Here is a 20,001-nt window from a genome sequence, read left to right on the forward strand (position 1 = left end):
TATGAGAGTGCCACTTTCCCCAATATCTTGCTAAAATAAAGAAAATTGTTAAAATTTTGATTTTTTGCTAATCTTATAGATGGTAAGTGGTACCTCAGTGTTGTTTACTTACATTACTCTGTGTACAAGTGTGAATCTTTTTAAATGTTTAGAGGCCATTTATAAAATATGTATTTATAAATTGTCTATTAATATTTTTCCTATTTTTCTATTAAGTTTTTAGACCTCTGTTGCTCAATTTTAAGAGTTTCTTTTTAAGTGTGTGAGCAATACTAACCTTTGTTCTATGGTATATATTTAAAATATTTTCTCTCAGGTTATTATATCTTTTTTAACTTTATGTGTATTTTTTTGTCATGGAACAAATTTTTATTTTTATGTGGTCAAATTTACCGATTATTTTTATTTTCTCTGAATTTTAGTCATAGTTGAAAAGTCCTTCCTCATGGTTAGAGAAGAATTCACCCATGTTTATTTCTAAGATTTTGTATGGTTTCATTTTTTAAATTTAGATCTCAAATTCATTAGGAATTTAGTCTTCTGAACTATGTGAGGTATGGGTCTAAATGTATGTTTTCTCCAAATGGCTACCCAGTGATCACAGTACTGATAATTAAAGAGTACATGTTTGCCCCTGTGATTTATCAATACTAAATTTGCATATTACTTGGGTATATTTCTGGGCTTTCTATTCTATTCCACTGAAATGTCTGTCTTTTCATGTGAAAATACCATGCTGTTTTAACTATAGAGGCTTTGTAGTATGTTTTAATGTCTAATAATGCTAGTCTCTCCCTCATAGTATTTTTTAATTTTTTTCCCTGGCTATTCTGCCATTTTGTTTTTCTTTACACTATGGTTGATAGTGTAAACTTATCTAATGCTTTAATAAAGCTTGTTGGCATTTTTATTGGGATTTTGCAAAATTTATAAGTTAACTTAGAGAGGACTCTCTGTTTTAGGGTATTGAGTCATCATATCCAAGAACAGGGGTGTCCTTCCATTTGATAAGTTCTACTTTTGTGATTTTTCAGGAGGATTTTTAAGTTTCATCCAAATATGTTTTGTATATTTCTTGTTGAGTTTATTCCTAGGAATTCAATCTTCTTTGTTACTATCATAAATGAGGTTTTTTCTTCCATAATATCTTCTAACTGGATATTGTTTCAAACATTTTCATTAATGCTTTCCATGTACTATCTTATTTAATCTTCACAACAACCATATGAGTTTCTTTTCAAAGTCACACAGCTAGTAGTCAGTAGTCGACAGAAAAGCAAGGGTTCTAGGCATGGAATCCCTGATTTCAGCATGCTGAAATCTGCCAACTTCCAACTAAAATAACTTATTTATGAGTTGACTTATCTAAAATCATGGGGGGACAATTTAATATACTTTTAATTCTCAAAGACACTCAAAGCAAAGGGTTAATTCTGCAAGTTTTAACATGGGAACTCTGACCATGTCTAACAACTTAACTCCAAATAAGAAGGGACAGTATAAGAGGGAGCAGCATAAGGTCTTTCCCTCTTGAGGAAAAATCAAGAAATAATTCCCCTCAGTTTCTGTCTTCAGCCCTGAAATAAAAAGAGGAAACAGGATAAAGATCATGATTATCTGGATGTGGAAGAACACATCACTTGTGTGTGTGTGTGTGTGTGTGTGTGTGTGTGTGTGAAGCAGGGGACTAGATAAATCTCTTCAGGTGCTGCCCAAGGCAATAAAAATTAGGAGAAAAGTGGGAGCCACCGATACTAAAATATGGAGTGAGGGGCTCAAAGCAGGTTCTTGGAAGAACAGGCATCAGTAGAATAGGAAGGTGTGATGTCCCAAGGTCCTGGAGTCAGTGAGCCAAAGCCCTCTGAGCAGGACAACAAAGGCATGTGAATCAGGGCAGTTGCTACAAAAATGGTAGACATGAGCTCAGAGGACATGGCATCAAAGAAATGACAGTAATTTTAGTAATGAGGGAAATGTCCAAGTGAGCATAAGTACCCTCAACCTCATCCCACCTCCAAACAACCAACAAAAACATGGACTCAGCAGTGACTTCTGGAGTGACAATGCCATCTTAGGCAGGAAGGAAGAGGGCTCTACTGACCAAACTTGGTTTTCAGAATTGATATTAGCACAGGCTCAGGTAAATGTTACTATTTTTGACACCCCATACCTTCTTTGTTCTTCTTAAGACTGGTAGCCTAGAAAACTCTTCTTAAAAAATTTTAGGTGGGACTGATTTTCTCTGAAAACAATTTTTTCAGCATAAGTATGATTTACGTTGTATTGGTCTATTATTTCCAGGTAATCAATACCAAACTGTGCTCTCTGGAGTCATTTATTTTTCCTTATCATGCACCACAGATCTGTCCCTAATGCTACAGGGTTAATATATTTAGGGCAGTATTTATGCTGTTCACCCCAACGTACCAAGTTAAGCATAAAGGCTGTTTATGATGTTTGCATCTACTTTTATTTGTTTATTTTTGCCTCAATAAAAAGCATTTTTCTTGAACAGATTAAGTTTTTAAAAGACAATTTCATACTTTGAGGAAGATCTTCAGTGGAATTTCTGGTGATGGGTTCAGGACACTTGATATGACAGATTACCTGCTTAGAAGACCATAAGAAATAGACAACCACGATTATGACTCTCAAGACTGTAACCCTTCCAGTTACCCAAATACCACTGTGATGTTCAGATAAAAACATAAAATACAATAATCTTCATTAGAAATTGCAATGGAAAGTGACTTCAGTTTGCTAGGAAAAGAGGTGGCTACTGGTGACATCTTACCTGTTCACTCAGCTGCCAGCATTAGTCTCTTATAGCTATGGCTCCCAGCGTTAACAAAGAGTTATTAATAACAAACAGGCCAGAGGGAAAAAATTATTTGTAAGAGGGGATAGAAGTCAGAGTTCCTCATGTGGCAACCTATCTTAGAGAAGAAAGCTTTTACCTATATTTAATGAATTGGTGGGAGGTGAGAGAGTTAACAGAGAACAAGTTATATGTTTCCATTTCGTGTTTGTTTTTCAGCAGTTTGAGACTTCTGGGACTTCAGACCTTCCTAGTAGTAACTCTGCTCACTATTACAGCATGTATCACCTTCCAAAAGCAATTGCAAGATGCTTGTTTGTATTCTCTTTGTGCAGTGAGGGGACTGGAATCATTCTCTTCAAACATCATTTACAACTCAATGTAATGAGTGCACGTAGTAAGCAAGGCTTTTAAAAGTTAATGAGAAATAGAAAACTTCAGGGGGTTATTTCTCAGCATGTTCAGTGTATACAACTAAGTCCGTGATTTAAAAAGAGCACTTCTGGCCATGCCATAGATTTTACTTTCAGGACAATGGAATGGGAGCAAACACATTCATCTTGCCTTTAATTAAGAAAGAGAAAGAAAAGAAGGAAGGAAAAGAGGGAAGGAAGAAGACAGGGAAAGCATAGCACTGTTTATTGTTTAAGCATCTGCAGGACAGGGAAAATGATCTTGTCGCAGGTATGAAAATACTGTGCAACCAGCCCAGGCAATATATGGAAAGTTGGAGGAAAGGTCAAAAGGGAAGAAAGCACAGGGAAGCAAAGTACAATATCCCTTTTTCCCTGATTAGTAATAATTATTTTTTTTAATTTCAAAAAAGGCAGAGGGAGGAGGCCTTCATTAAAGGATTAATTGGAAAACCAAAATTAAACTTACTATACCAAATCATGTTCAAGGAGAAGGGAGGCTCTACACCAGTTAATCCATTAAAGGTAGAGAACTAGCACCAATAGCGAAAAGAACAATGAGTTAGAAACCTGGAGCTCATCTTGGCTGCCCTGTACATGGCTGCGTGGCCTTGAGAATTTAATGAACTTCCCCGAGAATCTGTCTCATCATCGCTGAAAGGAAACTCTGGGCTGGAGGTGACTTCTACTTCCCAAAATTTAAATTTTAAATTCAGTTTCATTACAGATACTGAAATCTGGTACAATTTTTTCTCTCTCTCTCTTTTTTTTTTAATAATGTGAAATATCGGAAAAAATTTTGTGAATGTTAAGCACTTTCTATCTGGTTATGTTTAGAAAACTCCGTAAGTTTAATAATAATCTCACTGACTTAATTTTTTCAGCATTCTTAGTCCTTAAATGTATTAATTCTAATAGAATATTGAGATCATTCTCTCTTACCTCAATTTCTATTCATTATTTCAGAGAGTAACATCATTTTGAAAAGGACAGGGAATTGGGGAAATGAGCTAGATACACATTGAAAAACCTCTGACAGTATGAAGGCAACTAACAATATTTTATGTATGTATCATCATCAACAAATTCATCACTTTCCATTTCAACACATTTGCAAAACATTGTTTTTTATATTACTGTTCTGCAAGAGGTTTGCTCTTCCAGAAAATAATCAGTGTATGTTCACTAATGAGACACAGTCATAGAAGCTCGTGGTTTATACACTAGACTAGCTTTATCATTCCATTCTTCATGTATGAGAAAGTACAGGATATTTTTTGAGCTACCTTTTATGTTTAATTCTGGAGCTCAGTCTCCAGAACAAGGTCTAATGGATGAAACAGAACTTAGATATAAGTAATCATCATGTAAAAAAGCTATGCATATTTTGGCAAGGTGTTTGGAACAACAAAACCAAACCAAAGTCTGTCAATTTGGGGGGTGCTTCCCTGAATTTTCAAAAGTAATCTCTTGGTAAACACACAATGCAGTATACAGATGATATATTATAGAATTGTACACTTGAAAACCTATATAATTTTATTAACAAGTGTTACCCCAATACAATCAATAAAAAATATCCTTTGTGACAGCATGGATGGACCTGGAGAATATTATACTAAGTGAAATAAGCCAATCAGCCAATACCATATGATTTCACTCATACGTAGAATCTAATGAACAAACTGAACAAACAAGTAAAAAAGAGACAGACTCATAGAGAAATATCAGGCTGACAGCTCTTGGGGGGTGTTGATGGGGTAGGGGGTTTGAGCAAAAAAGAAAAGGGACTCAAGGACATGGACAACAGTGTGGTAATTGCACAGGGGAGTGAGGTATAAGGGGGATAAATGGTACTTGAAAAATACAGTAAAAACAAACACATTGGAAAAAGTAAACTTCAAAAAAGTAATCTCTTGATGACTCTAAGACCATAGAGATCCTGAGTTGCTTCAGAGTTTAATGACTTTGTGGTAGTTTCCTACTATACTTTGTGACTAAGAATCTTCTTTAAGCTTCATTTCCTCCTTGAATCCAAACCACCAGCCTCACAAAATGCCAGTAATACCTTCAAGTGAAAGTTAACCAATGAATGGTTGACATTGTCAAAATTTTTTACTTTATACCTAGCAGTAGAGTTGAGGAGAACTGTCTCATAGATTACTGAATTTTAGAATTTTTAGAGCCAAAATGATCTTGTCTAATACTCTTTTTTTTTTATGATGCTCCTTGATTTCATTTATTTTTATTTTTTGATATATTTTTAAATTAAATTTATTGAGACAAGATTGGTTAATAAGATCATATAGGCTTCTAGGGTGCATTCCTATGATACATGATCTGTATATTGCATTGTGTGCCCACACACAAAAGATACATCATCTTCTGTCACCAATTCTGTCAATTATGGAGATGAGGAAATGTGCCCAAGAGATTTTTTTAAGGCCATGAAACAAATTAGTTGCAGAGTTTTAATTAGAAGCCAGATTTTCTAACTTCTAGTGCAGTCTACTTTTACTATACTTTCATTCTCAATTCATTGCATGAGGAAAACAAGCAGTTTTCATTGGGAGTAGTCCTTTGTCCATGCAAGGTGTTTCAATGTGGAGCAAGTCCATTTTTTGAACCACACTCCTTGCTTTTTGTTTTTTGCTTCTTCACTTCCTCATATCCAGAGGAGAGGAAGAATCTAAGGATTGTTAAAATTGGTGGCAGGAATGGCTGGCATTGCCCTGCACCTTTTTCTCCCCTCTCTCTTAGTAGCCAGCAGGCACTCCAGCGAGACAGGGAGACAGGTGTAATGGTCACAGCTGTGCCTGAGTAGTGAGGTCTGCTGTTTTCTGTAGCTGCCTGTGATTACAGAGGCAAGCTTCTCTCAGGCCACTTGGTTAACTGATGTCCAACACAGCCTTTATCATTAATAAAGATGTTAATTTGACATCCATCTCCTGACCCTCTTTCTAGCCCCAGTTAATTACAAATGTGCATGAAAAAATTGATTTTATTTACTAAGTTGTCTGAAATTCTAATGACTTGAATCTGTCATATTCTAAAACTTTCTGGATTCACAAATAATATTTATATTTTTTAATTATTTGTTAAAGACACTACTATGTAAGCGATACCCGAGAATAAAACTTGTGTTAGACCTGGTCTCCACAATTAAATAATTTAAGCTTTAATAGGGAAAAGAATGTCTCTCTCCTCTTACCAGTCCCCAACCCGTTCCTGTCTTGATGTCGTGACACTTGTCTCTCCAGTAGAGCTAGGTGTTACCAGCTATGCGGTCTTGGCCAAATAACTTTTCCCTGAGCCTCAGTTCCCCAATCCAAAAGTGGTGATAATAAGTGTATTTGCTTAGTGTACACTTCACTTTACTATTAATATTATTTTGATATTATTTTCATTAGATTCCATTGCTACCCCTTTAAGTAGTTTAGGCATTCCTCCGCTCCGCTCATATTGTACTTGATACAGCACCTCTCTGCAGCAGTTTCCACAGTGCACTTTGCTTACACATTTGTGTCCTCAGTGGCCTGTGAGTTATTCAAGAGCAAGTACTGGGTCTTATACGTCTGTATCCCCAACTCCCATCTGGACCTTGGCACATAATATAGGCCCAGTAAATGTTTGTTGAATGATTAAATCAATCAGGAAAGATAAACAAATGAACCCTATTTTAAGTAGTTATGTGAAGAGAACATATAAATGTTGTAAGCTAATGTCATATGGAAGGGCCTGTTTTCAAATGGACAGAATCGGGAAAACTGTTGTGGATATTGAACATGGGACAAGGTTTAAAATTTCACAGATGGGTTTCCATAATTTTTTGAAAAGTACCAGAGAAACATGCTAGTCTAAGAGAAAGATGTAGGTGAAGTCTAGATAAGTAAGGTACAAACCATGTCAGATATGGGGAGCAACCCAGAATGGCCAGACCTTAGATCTGATGTTAGAAAGATGTGGAAGATGAAAGAGCTAAGCTAGAAACAAACTGTGGTGGGTTTTGGATGTGCAAACAAGGAACTAGTACTTTATGTGGTAAAAAAAAAAAAATGAAGGAGTCATTTAAAGGTTTTTGTGCAAAAGTTTTAACATTGGGATTATTCTGGTCATAGTGTATTAACGGATTGAAGTGGCTGAATGTTCAATTTAGAGTAAAAGGTATAAGGTGGTATGAACCTGGACTATAGAAGTTGAAATAAAAAGAAAAAGATGGATACAACATACACAATGCAAATAAGAATAAATCTTCCTCAAGCCCTGGTTGGTGTGGTGCAGTGGATTGAGGACTGGTCTGCAAATCAGAAAGTTGTTGGTTCAATTTCCAGTCAGGACATGTGCTTGGGCTGTGGGCCCAGTTCCCAGCCAGAGGTGTGTGAGAGGCAACCACACATTTATATTTCTATCCCTCTTTCTCTCTCCCTCCCTCTCTCTAAAAATAAATAAATGAAATCTTTTTAAAAGAATCCTCCTCAAAACCCCATAAAAAGCAGACCTTAAAAATCTCTCATTTCAGTAGATTTAACAAAAGAGTGACAGACAGCTGCTTTCTTCTAAACTTTCAGCCAAGAACTTTGGCTATGTACACAGTGAATAGTGGTAACAATCAGACTCCCCTGAAATAAAGATGTAATATTTTAAGTTGCCCTTTGGTCTTGGAAATGTATTTCTTCCCTTTATTCTTTCCACCATCACTTTATTCCAAGCCTTTTCCACCTCTTAGAGTCACAGCTTTCCTCCTTCTCTAGATTCCTGAGCCCAAATACATGACTGGAATATACACACCAAGCAAACATTTTTGTGGTCACTTACCTGCTGAGTTTTTCTATTTATTCCTACTAAAGCCTTAGAGATCAGGGCTGTATTCTTCTAAAACATTGACCAAATTACTCTTAAAACTGCCAAGTTATTTGCCCATGTACCTCAATTTCCTCCCTTAAACTAGAATTTACCTAGTGACAAATAAAATATTATCTGATATTTATGTGACTTGTTTCCCCAAGAAGCTCACAGATCATTTTCAGCTATATTCTGCTAGAAAGAGGAAAATAATGAAAATACCTCTACTTTGCATTTGAGAAAACAGATAGGCAGGAAGGAAAAATTGGCTGTAAGGATTCATGGAGAATCTGCCACAGAAGCAGGAAAAAAATAATGCAGCTCCTTGATTCTTTGGACCGTGGCCTGTAGCTTCACTAAAAATAGATAAGGAAGATCATTACCGGGAGGCCTCCGGGGAAGAAGGACACTCATCTCTCTGACCGGAAAGTGATGTCTTTGCACGAGAAGGATCATGATCATAAATATAAAGTGTATATGAAAAAATGAGCCTCTCCTTTGGCAATTCTTTAAACAAAAATGAGCCTCCACTTTTTCCCAAATATCAAGTTAAAAGAGTCAAATTTTCTCCTAAGTTTACAGAAAGTAACAAACTACTGTGTGTCCAAATGCGAGGGGCAACAATACTTCATGGCAGTGGTATGTTTTTCTAAGATGGTATATACCTAAGGTTACCTGCATTCTCATTCATTGGGATTTATACATTCTTCATGTTGACAGGGGGAAATTTTTACAGTGAATTTAGAAAATAATTTAACCTGGATAATTGAATATTCACATTTTCTTTTCCTCCATTGTCTGTTCAATTCTAACAAAGCAAAATATGTATTTATATAACCTGGATGATTATAATTTTATAAAGTCCATATTTTCCATTGTGCCTATGTGATATTTAATGCCCAGATATGCAGATGGGTGCCAAGATATGGACTGTACTCCCATGTACTTTATGGATACCAAAACTTGCTGTGATATATTGTCTTCCACAGGAGGGGGACTTAAGCTTGAGACTTCTATGAAATAACAAAGGACTTAATCAATAATCAGTGGACTGACCATAAACAATTGGAATAAATCTGTCTAGTCTGCTATACAATTAACTTGAAAAAGTTATGCCTATAAACCATAAATTTAAAAGAGTAAAGTTCTTTTTTTGACTTACTGTTCTTCACTAAGAACTGGTAAGACTTTTGTTGAGTGAGAGTAAAAGAATTGCCTCTGTTTTGGCTCAGATTTCTCTCCCTTCCTATTCATCTTCTGTGAATTCTGTTCTCTTCTAGTCCCTCACTGGTTAATGAGAAATGATTCTTCCTACAGTGAAGGTATTCATTATTATTTGTTGCTGTTATTCATTATCCTACATGAATTCATTCATTATTCATGAGTCCTACAAAGACTCAAAGTTCACACTTGAACTGTATTTACATAGTTTCAGTTATTTTTATTGGCCTTTTATGATGATTTCTTCCTTTCTGTTGTTATCGTGCATCTATATTGTCTATATTATGTTAACAATTTTTATTGGTCTTTTATTCAAGTCCTTTGCCCATTTTTTAATTGGGTTACTTGTCTTCTTAGAGTGGAGTCGTGTAAGTTCTTTATACATTTTGGAGATTAAACCCTTGTCTGAGGTATCATTGGCAAATCTGTTTTCCCATACAGTTGTTTCTCTTTTTATTTTGATACTGTTTTCTTTAACTGTGCAAAAGCTTTTTATTTTGATGAGGTCCCATTTGTTTATTCTTTCCTTTATGTCCCTTGCTCTAGGGGACATGTCAGTAAAAAAGCTTCTGCGTGAAATATCTGAGATTTCCCTACCTACGTTCTCTTCTAGGACTTTAATGATGTCACAGTTAATATTTAAGTCTTTTATCCACCTTGAATTTATTTTTGAATAAGGTGTAAGTTGGTGCTCGAGTTTCATTTTTTTGCACGTGGCTGTCCAGTTCTCCCAGCACCATTTGTTGAAGAGGCTATTTTTATTCCATTTTATGTTGCTGCTTCCTTTGTCAAATATTAATTGACGTTATAGACTTGGGTTTATTTCTGGACTCTCTGTTCTGTTCCATTGGTCCATGTTTGGTGCCTGTTTTTATGCCAGTACCAGGCTGTTTTGATTACAGTGGCCTTGTAGTATAGTTTAGTGTCAGGTATTATAATCCCTCCCACTTTACTCTTCTTTCTCAAAATTGCAGCAGCTATTCGGGGTCATTTATGGTTCCATATAAATTTTTGAAGTGTTTGTTCTATGTCTGTGAAGTAAGCCATTGGTACTTTAATAGGTATTGCATTGAATGTGTAAATTGCTTTGGGTAGTATGGACATTTTGATGATATTAATTCTTCCAATCCATGAATACTGTATATGCATCCATTTGTTTGTGTCTTCCTTGATTTCTCTCCTCAGTGTTATGTAGTTTTCTGAATACAGGTCTTTTACCTCTTTGGTTAGGTTTATTCCTAGGTATTTTATTTTTCTTTTTACTATTTCAAATGGGATTTTTTTCTTGATCTGCTTCTGCTGTTTCATTGTTGGTGTACAGAAATGCCTTTGATTTCTGGATATTGACTTTGTATCCCGCTGTTTTGCCAAATTCATTTATTAGGTCAAGCAGTTTTTTGGTGGAGTCTATAGGATTTTCTATGTACACTATCATATCATCTGCAAACAGTGACAGTTTTGTTTCCTCCTTTCTGATTGGGATGCCTTTTATTTCTTTTTCTTGTCTGATCGCTGTGGCTAAAACTTCCAGTACTATATTGAATAGAAGTGGTGAAAGTGGACAGCCTTGTCTTGTTCCTGATCTTAGTGGAAAAGATTTTAATTTTTGCCCATTGAGTATGATGTTGGCTGTAGGTCTCTCATGTATGGCCTTTATTATGTTGAGGAATGCTCCCTCTATTCCCACTTTGCTGAGTGTTTTCATCATAAATGGGTGCTGTACCTTATCAAATGCTTTTTCTGCATCTATTGATATGATCATGTGGTTTTTGTCTTTGCTTTTGTTTATGTGATGTATTACATTTACTGATTTGTGAATATTGTACCATCTTTGCATCCCTGGAATGAATCCCACTTGGTCATGGTGTATGATCTTTTTAATGCACTGTTGGATGTGGTTTGCCAACATTTTGTTGAGGATTTTAGCGTCAATGTTCATCAGCGATATTGGCCTGAAGTTTTCTTTCTTTGTTGTGTCTTTATCTGGTTTTGGAATTAGGATGATGTTGGCCTCATAAAAAGAGTTTGGGAGTCTTCAATCTTTCTGGATTTTTTGGAGGTCTTTTATTGAGTTGGCCAAAAAGCCCATTCCATTTTTTCCATAAAATAAAACACACATTTTTTCACTTTCACCAATAACTTTATTGATCTGAATATTTTCAATATGTTGGCTTATCTCCTGCTATTGACTTCTACTGGGGAGAGGACAAGGGTACTGCTAAACATCTTCCAATGCATAAGACAGCCCCACACAAAGAATTATTTGGCCAGAATGTCAATAGTACCAGGAAACTTCACAGAGCACTTTTGACATGTTCAATCAGTTATAGCACCTTTTTCATACACTGCACAATTTTTTTTACATTTCAGTTGCATTTTTACCTTTCTTAAAATAATAAGCATAATACACTGAAAGTGTGTATTTTCTTCCATCTTCAGTATTAAAATGACTATACAAAAATTGACCAATTTTGATTTTTTAATGCATGTTGATATGACAGCTGTCACAATTCAATCTAACAAAACTGTTTCGAATGAAGTTAAAGACAACTGAGCACTACTCAGGGCCATCTTATGGAAGAAACAAAATGAACTTTCTGGCCAACCCAGTAGACTTAGTCTCCATTAGAATAACTTCAACAGATTTTGGCTCTGCATTGTTTAACTTGAGAGAGTGAGGTGAATTTTATCTAACTCTAGCTTTTGCATGTATGTATTATTGAGTTCTCCCACAAAACAAAGGCCACTTCCCACACTTCCCTAGCAACACAATTACACAGAGCCTCTGACTACAGAAACCTAGAATTTAGTTATCCTAAACCCACAAATATATAGGCTACATATTTACACTCTTACCTTGGTTTTTAGTCAACATCAAACACCTCTTCAGTTTGCTTAATGGGAAGATGTCTTTCCTTATTACATGATAACTATTATTTATACTAATTAAATGACATTGAGAAAAAGAATCAGGTGAACATGTGTGCAACTTTTTAAAAGTCACCCCCCAAAACAATATGAAACAACAGAGTGAGAGTTTGAGACTTCATTCAATTTTTGGCCCTCAAGATTTTAAAGTTTAACATAAAATATAATTATTTATCTATTTTACTATGAAAAACAGTTCTTTTTCCATAATGCTCTTCATAGTAGCTTCTAGAACAAATCTTCCTAAACCTTCAAATAAATTGTTTTAATTTATCTTGAATGGTTTAAATGAGACTTTCCAGCTAATAAGGTGCTATCTTAGATGATCTTTAAAAACTTACTACAGATTATAATTTTAAAATTTGCATCATTGAGTGAGCTTATATGATACAATGCAACACTAACCTCAGATCAAGGAAATCTATATTTAGCATTAATTGTTGCTGCATAACAAATCGATTCAAAAAATAATGTCTATTATTTGCATTTTCTATAGGGTCAAGAGAAAGTGGTTTTAGGTGATTCTTTGTTAGGGTTTTCACAAGGCTGCAATCAAACTGTCCACTGGGGATCCTGTTTCCAAGATGGTTCACTAAATGGCTGACAAGGTGGTGCTGGCTGTTAAGAGGAGGCCTCAGTTCCTTACCACATAGACTCTCCACAGGGCTGCCTGAGTGTTCTCATGACATAGTGGCTGAACTCCCCCACAGCAAGTGACCCAAGGGAGCACATAGGAGGTGTCCATGTTTTTCCTAACACAGTCTTGTAAATTCATCATTTTCACCAGATTCTATTGTATTGCACATGCAGTGTAGGAGGGGCCTATACAGGGGTATGCATTTTGAGGTGTGGAGATTAATAGATCTATCTATGTACCTATATCCATGTGTGTATATCCCATATGTATTAAGTGCATGTGTTAACATTTTCACAATGAAATTATTGAAAGTGTGATAAAAATAATCTTTGCCATGTACTATTACAGGGGATTCAATTCTTATAGCTTAAGACAACCCTTTTGTTTAAATTAAGTCATTCTAATTATTATCCTTCTAAATTTCTATACCGTGATCAGAAATTAGCAGGTTAATGACACTAAAATTATTTTAATTGTCTAGATTTGAGTCTAAAGCTTAATTCAAATGACCCCATAGCTTCAACCTAGAATATAATTTGTCAGCATAATTAATTCTTTCAGCCTAGACCTTCACTACATTAAACAACATGCTAGTAAACCAAACAGTTTAATTCATGCTCAAAAGATGCCTAATTGACTGGTAAAACATGGCTTAGAAAGCAGATCGGAGCTCTGTAAATGAGTTGCTCTGTGCTCTCTACCAGAACCTCTCAAACAAATTATTTGGGAATACTGTTAAAATGCAGGTCTGGGTCATTAGATCTGGAGTAGGGCCTAAGAGTCTGCATTTCTAACAAGATCCATGGTGATGATGTTACTGTTCCTCTTACCACATTCAGTGGTAATGCTCTAGGCAGTCAGCGTTCCTTTGAAACAATTTACATTGTAACAATATTTGCTTATTATACAACATTGAGAATATCAGGGTTTCCTAACTGAGGTTTACATCTAGACCATTCCAGAGTAGAAAAGAATTGTTTTCTGTACATCTCCCATAAGAAATTTCAGCCACCTTCTGCTCTTAAATAATTCTTCCCAAATAGAATTTGTTAGGGTATGATTATCTACTTTTAATCCCACCTTCTATTTTTAAGAGAAAAGAAAACAACTTCATAGTGTTAGACATGTGTTGGATCTTCAATAAATATTTTTGAGTTATAACATAATGGTTTCATGTGCATGTTTTGATTTAACCCTTACTTTTTCCTCTTCAGGCTGAAATATCATAGACTCCAATTATTACATTTTTCCCATTACTATATATTCACCCTTTAACTCTCATGTCATTCCTGCCTCTATCATGTAATGGGTCAGGCTATTGTTGAGGGCATTTACATATTTTCTAAATGCCTGAAGCAGTTCTTGTTCTATAACATACTCTAATTCTTTTTACCCACAGCCTGGTTGTTGTGGACATAATTCTGTTTAGAGCCATTACTAGTAGATGATATTATATTTTACACAATTATGAGTCACTTTCTAAATTTAAATCATTCTGGTGAGTCAGGATCCTTGATTGTAGGCAGAAAAATCTGACTGCCTACCTAAGGGGAAAAAGAAAGTTTATTGGAAAGATTTGAGCAACTCACTAAACCTGACAGGAACACTTTGGCCTACATAAAGCTGATTGGCTTTCAACTATCCCTAGAATTTTACGTGACCTATTGAGAAACCAAAGCTCTCAAATCACAGAATTTAAGTCACATATCTGCCCTTCTGACCTCTCATGGCAATGAAAGGGACTGTGGCGCTGGGTACAGCCTCTGTCAAGTCCATACCTTCGGTGAACAAATGCTCTAATAGAGGGAAATCAAGATGCTAATGGAAAGAGAGACAAAAATAGTTGAAGTAGAATACTTTTTAAACATGTCAAATGTTCACTATTTCAAGTTAGAACCTTAAAATGGCAGTCTTATTGTGCCCCTGCTCTAAGATTTTCTTGGGTTCCCTCTTAACACTGGGAGAAGAACTGACTTGTAATGCTGGTCTCATATACTTTGCTTCTCTCAAATTACTGCCTTTCTGGAAAAAATAAAAAGTAAACCTTGTCTCCTGAAGACAGAATAGAAAAATGGGCAGCTCAGGCAGCTCAAGCAACTCAGGTTAAAAAAGAAAGATGCCACAGAGAACTCGATTCCCATTAGAATCTTCTGTACCCAAAGGAGGTCACAATCTTCAAACCAACCTTTTCATATGTAAGTCATAAATTACTGCTCTGGGAGAAAAAGAGCTGACACAAAGCTTAATTTAAAAGAGGTATTCATAGACAAGTACCACTCATAGCTAAGGAAAATATGGAGGAGAATTATATACTGATTTTGAGGGAAAAAATCCAAAAATCTACTAAAGTGTGTTAAACTGATTTGAATATGGGCTTTTTGTGTGGCATGTTGCAATGAGCTTATAAAACTCCAGGTTAAAGGGGTAGCCCTTCACAAGTCTGCCTTCACTTCAGAAGCTAGCCACAACTTTGGGGGTCAGTTGGCTACTCTGAATTCTAATCAGCTAGATATAAATTCAGGAGTTCTCACCACTTCCACAGGTTTCATAATTGGCTAGACTAAATTACAGAACTCAAGAAAATGCTATATTTATAATTTCATGTTATTATAGCAGGAGGATATAAATCAGAACCAGCCAAATAGGGAGACAGGTAAGGTAAGGTCTGGGAGCGTACCAAACATGAAGCTTCTGTCCTCAGAAAGCATCGATCTCATAGCACACTGATGTATGACAATAGTCCAAAGCATTGCCAGGCAGGAAAGCTCACCGAGCTTCCTTGCTTAGCTTTCACTGGGTTTCATTATGTAGGCACAATTGATTGAATCATTGACCATGTGGTTGAACTCAATCTGCTGCCTCTTCCCCTCGCTGTAGGTTAAGTTAATATCATGTGGTTCAAAGCTTCTGGTCACATGGTTTATCCTTCTGACATGGCCCATCCTCATCCTGATTCATCCATCAGTAACAATAGCCCTATTAGTGCAAACTATGGAGGCCCACCAGGAGTCAACTGACTAGTGTAAAACATCAGGTGTTGTCCTAGAGGGCCACCATGTAACAAAGACAGGCCCGATCACTCAGGAAATTCTTCCTACAAACCAGGGACAAAGCCCAGCCAAATTTTTCATTGTACATGCCCATGGCTATTTTAATACAGACAATATTTCCATGATTTAAACCATAGCTCTAATGCTCTGGAAGGGGCAAGATCTTCAGCAGAATAGTTGAATGGGTCTCAAGTTCCTGCCCAGAGGCTCATATTAACTATTAACTATTAAGACATCTTTCAATAATGGAGGAAAACAGCTAAGATTACTCCTAACACTACTCTCTACACATAATTGAACAAAAAATGTCTTTTTTAGTTTTCTGTAAAACAAATAAATGCAAAATGCTACTCTGCTTTTTAAAAATTCAGACGAGCAAGGAGCAAACATGAACTGTGTAACTTAATGAGGAACCATCTAGAATACTCTAGAAACCAGCAAGAGCATCTTATACGATGAAGACTAAACAGGAGATTTTTGCTGTATAATAAAAAGCATCTGTTACTGAAAATCTTGTTGTAGTCTAAGAGGAGAAATTTGAGTAAAGTAGGATAATGGCAAATATTTTAACTTTTTACTCTTGTTTTTTAAAACCTGGAAGCAACTCTTTAAGTAGTCATTTTTGTTATCTCCAAAAATAAATGTAGCTTAAACCTAAATGCCAAATTTTCAAATCTTGGGGTTAATATGAATTCAGAAAAGGTGTGCTCATTTTGTTCTGAAGTCACACTGTCACCTAGTGGTTTCTCACACACAAAATTTAAGCAAAACTAATGACTTAACTTCAATATTTTATTCTCTCATGTCTACAAAATAGCTAAAGAGAGGACTATTTTTTCTCTTAATATCCAAAAGACGTTTTATACCTTTAAGTAATTTGTATGAGTTTGGATACCATTATAACTAACTCAAATAATTTTTATTGGAGAGTATGGCTTCTTCTCACGAACACATGCAGAATATGAAAAAGGTTTAATAATGAGCGATTCTTGACAATACAGTGGAATATTTGGTGAATTTACCTGGTTTTCCTAAATTTTACTGGACTGGTTGTATAAACCAACTCCAACTACAGTGCCAAAGTTTACTATTTGCCTTAACAAAATAACTGTTATTCTATAACTAACAACCTCTCAGTTCTCCTTCTTCACTATTTTTCTGATGTCAGCTGGCTTTACTTCGTTCCTTCCTCCAAAAGGAACACAAGCACCTAAGTGTCGTGCATTAAATGGATCCTTTATATCATTTGTTTTTTTCATTGTTAATCAAGAGTCATAAGATGTTGAAAACATAGGTTAAAACCAGATGCCCGCAGTATCATATTCATTACAGAGTAGTGGCTCCAAGAAGAACCGTGAGGTCAGTGAAGATCGATGTTGGTAAGTCTTCCAGTCTAGTCACAGCTCTTGCCTCACACCCTACAAGTTCCCTCTGCCCCACACCTGCAATTTCTTGTTCCAGTCTCCCTTGCTCCTTTCCCCCAGCCCCAATCCCAAGTATAAGGAAGAGGACCTACCCTATATTTCATCCTCTCAGTGAACACCGGTTAACTAGCTAATCTAAAGAACTCATCTAAATGGGTAACTGCTAGAGAAATTCTGGCAGAGAAGATGCAGATTTTAACTCAGGACTTTGGGGAGCATAGCATATCATTATCCATGGTGAACTGGTAGAACATAAGGCTTCATTAAAACACAAGCACAGTTGATTCATGGTTATTAGCCTCTGTTGTTTGTAAAAATTACCATCATCTCATTGTTATCACACTGTAGTTTCTAATTCCTCTTCTGTAAAATTCCACAAAAAAATGTAGGCTTAGATTCATGGGGAAAAAAATACAATGAATAACTTATAACATAAAAATCAAAAAAAAGATGAGAATTCTTTCAATATCAGAATGCTTAATTGAAATAAAAGTGGTCCTTAACTAAATGTCACAACCCTAAACTCAGAATAATAATTAAAATTAGTATTTTTCTACAAATAAATCAAGAAACTTGTTTCTCTCTGAATAGTTTTTATCAAACCCACAAGAAAGACCCATTAATTTTAAGTTCCAGAGAAGAAATACTAAATTTAATTTTTATATCAATTATATGGCTTTTTTCATTTCCTTTTGTGTTTAAAATGAGAATCCAGGAAATATCTACGGAGGACTTTGGTGTGCAATGCTTGACATTTTAAAGTAGTTTGTAGAATCTCTGGGCTTATTGGGAGAATCAGAACATACCTTATTATAGTGAATTCTAAGTCAACTTTAAAAATAGATCAAAATACACCTATAACTTCCTGTAGTGTTCATGGAAATCAATTTGTCTACAGTGTGATTGCCTAAGGATTTGCTGTATCTGTATACATCTGTCTGATAATTGGAAGAAATGCTTTTCATGTAACTAAACAACTGAGAAAATGTCAGTAGATGACAGAGAACATGCAACAGGGCGCATAAACTCCATTTTCCAATGAAGTTTACGTTCTGATAGTTAATGGAATTCTGGAAAAAATTCGCAGTTGTGGGGTGGGGGGCGTGATAAATACAACATGGGATCAATTGGAAAGCCTCAGCTTCAGAGTTCCATGGTGTCTGCCTCAAACACTCAGAACATGTCAGAAGTCCAGCTGACTCTGACTTGATCTAGATGTGAAGGGAGAAGTGAATGTTATAGGATCCAGAAACTCTTCCCTTGGAAAAACATTTTTTACTATGAACACAAGTTAAACAAATGCATATCAAGTGAGCATTAAAAAAGGAGCATTTTTTTCATGGAAAAAATAGATTTTTGAATGGAAAGTTAAGGGGATCACTTTTGCCCAGAGTTCGTTTAATAACACCTGCATACACATTAGCCACAGACAAATCTACAAAATTAACAAGAATTCTCACTGGTCTCCAAAGATATAGCTCTCCTAAGATCTTGGGGAAAAAGTACAAAAACTTGGTACTTTCTCATACAGAAGTGTATCAAACACTTAGGTGTTCTGTGTTTCAGAAGAGAATATTAATATCTTCTCTAAGGTATTGTATTAAAAATTTTAAATAGTGACTAATCCCACATATTATCCAGGAAAATGTTGACTTTTAAAATTCTAATTAAATAAAATATACAGTGAGTTATAATGGTAAGAGCAGTTTTTGCACTTCGAAAAAAATCAGAAATGTGAAACATGATTACTTTGTAGGGATCAAATCACGCAAATGGTAATATACCACCCCTCTCCCCAATGAGATATGAATGAAGGTATTCAGAGTATGCTTACACTAGGTCATTGCAAGTTAGATGAACGTGGGGTTGAGTGTCATACTCCTGTTTAGTACTGCAAACTGTGGACAGCAGAGAAGATGTAAGACAGGAAGTTTGCTCATTGGTGACAGAGACTTCTCCCCATGAGAACCGTGAAAACAGAACCCTGTGACAATGAGTATTTGTTGTTGAATAAGTGCTGGGAGACAAAATATAGCAAATATAGGATTGCAACAGATTTTTACAGCATGTGTCTACCTACTTACAGAATGGTAATATTTTATCTTTTATTTGATCTTATTTTATTTATGTTAGGTGTAAGCATCTGTGTGTACACTTACAGCCAGGCACTGTTCTAAGTGTTTTCCAAATATCAATGCACTTTAGACAAGTATATGTATGTACTTATGTAATGCACCACAAATAATTGCTGCCAAAATTTCATCAACCAGGAAACTTTAGTGCTCTGCCCTGATTGTTACAAACTGCAGGTTGTGTTATCAGGACCCTGATTATGACTATAATGAAAGCCTTAATATAAATCAGTATGACATGCACTGTGTCAAGTATTTAACCTCTCTATCAGTTAGGGTCCAGTCAGAAACAACTTGTTATTTTAACAGAACATTTTAATATAAATAAGTTTTAACTGAGTCTTGAAGATAGAAGGACAAACAAGAATACACTTAACATATGAAAAACAATTCAGGAAGCAGCTACCCCTTCAGGCTACAGGAACAAATAATAGTGAGAATTGTTGAAACTTAAAGCTCAAACCTCTGAGTGCTGCCAGCTAGTGCTATGACTTTAAAAGCCAGACATGGGGCTGGCTTTTTAAAGTGGCAGAGAA

Source organism: Phyllostomus discolor, chromosome 3 (genome assembly GCF_004126475.2).
Source record: "Phyllostomus discolor isolate MPI-MPIP mPhyDis1 chromosome 3, mPhyDis1.pri.v3, whole genome shotgun sequence".
In the NCBI taxonomy this organism is placed as follows: Eukaryota; Metazoa; Chordata; class Mammalia; order Chiroptera; family Phyllostomidae; genus Phyllostomus; species Phyllostomus discolor.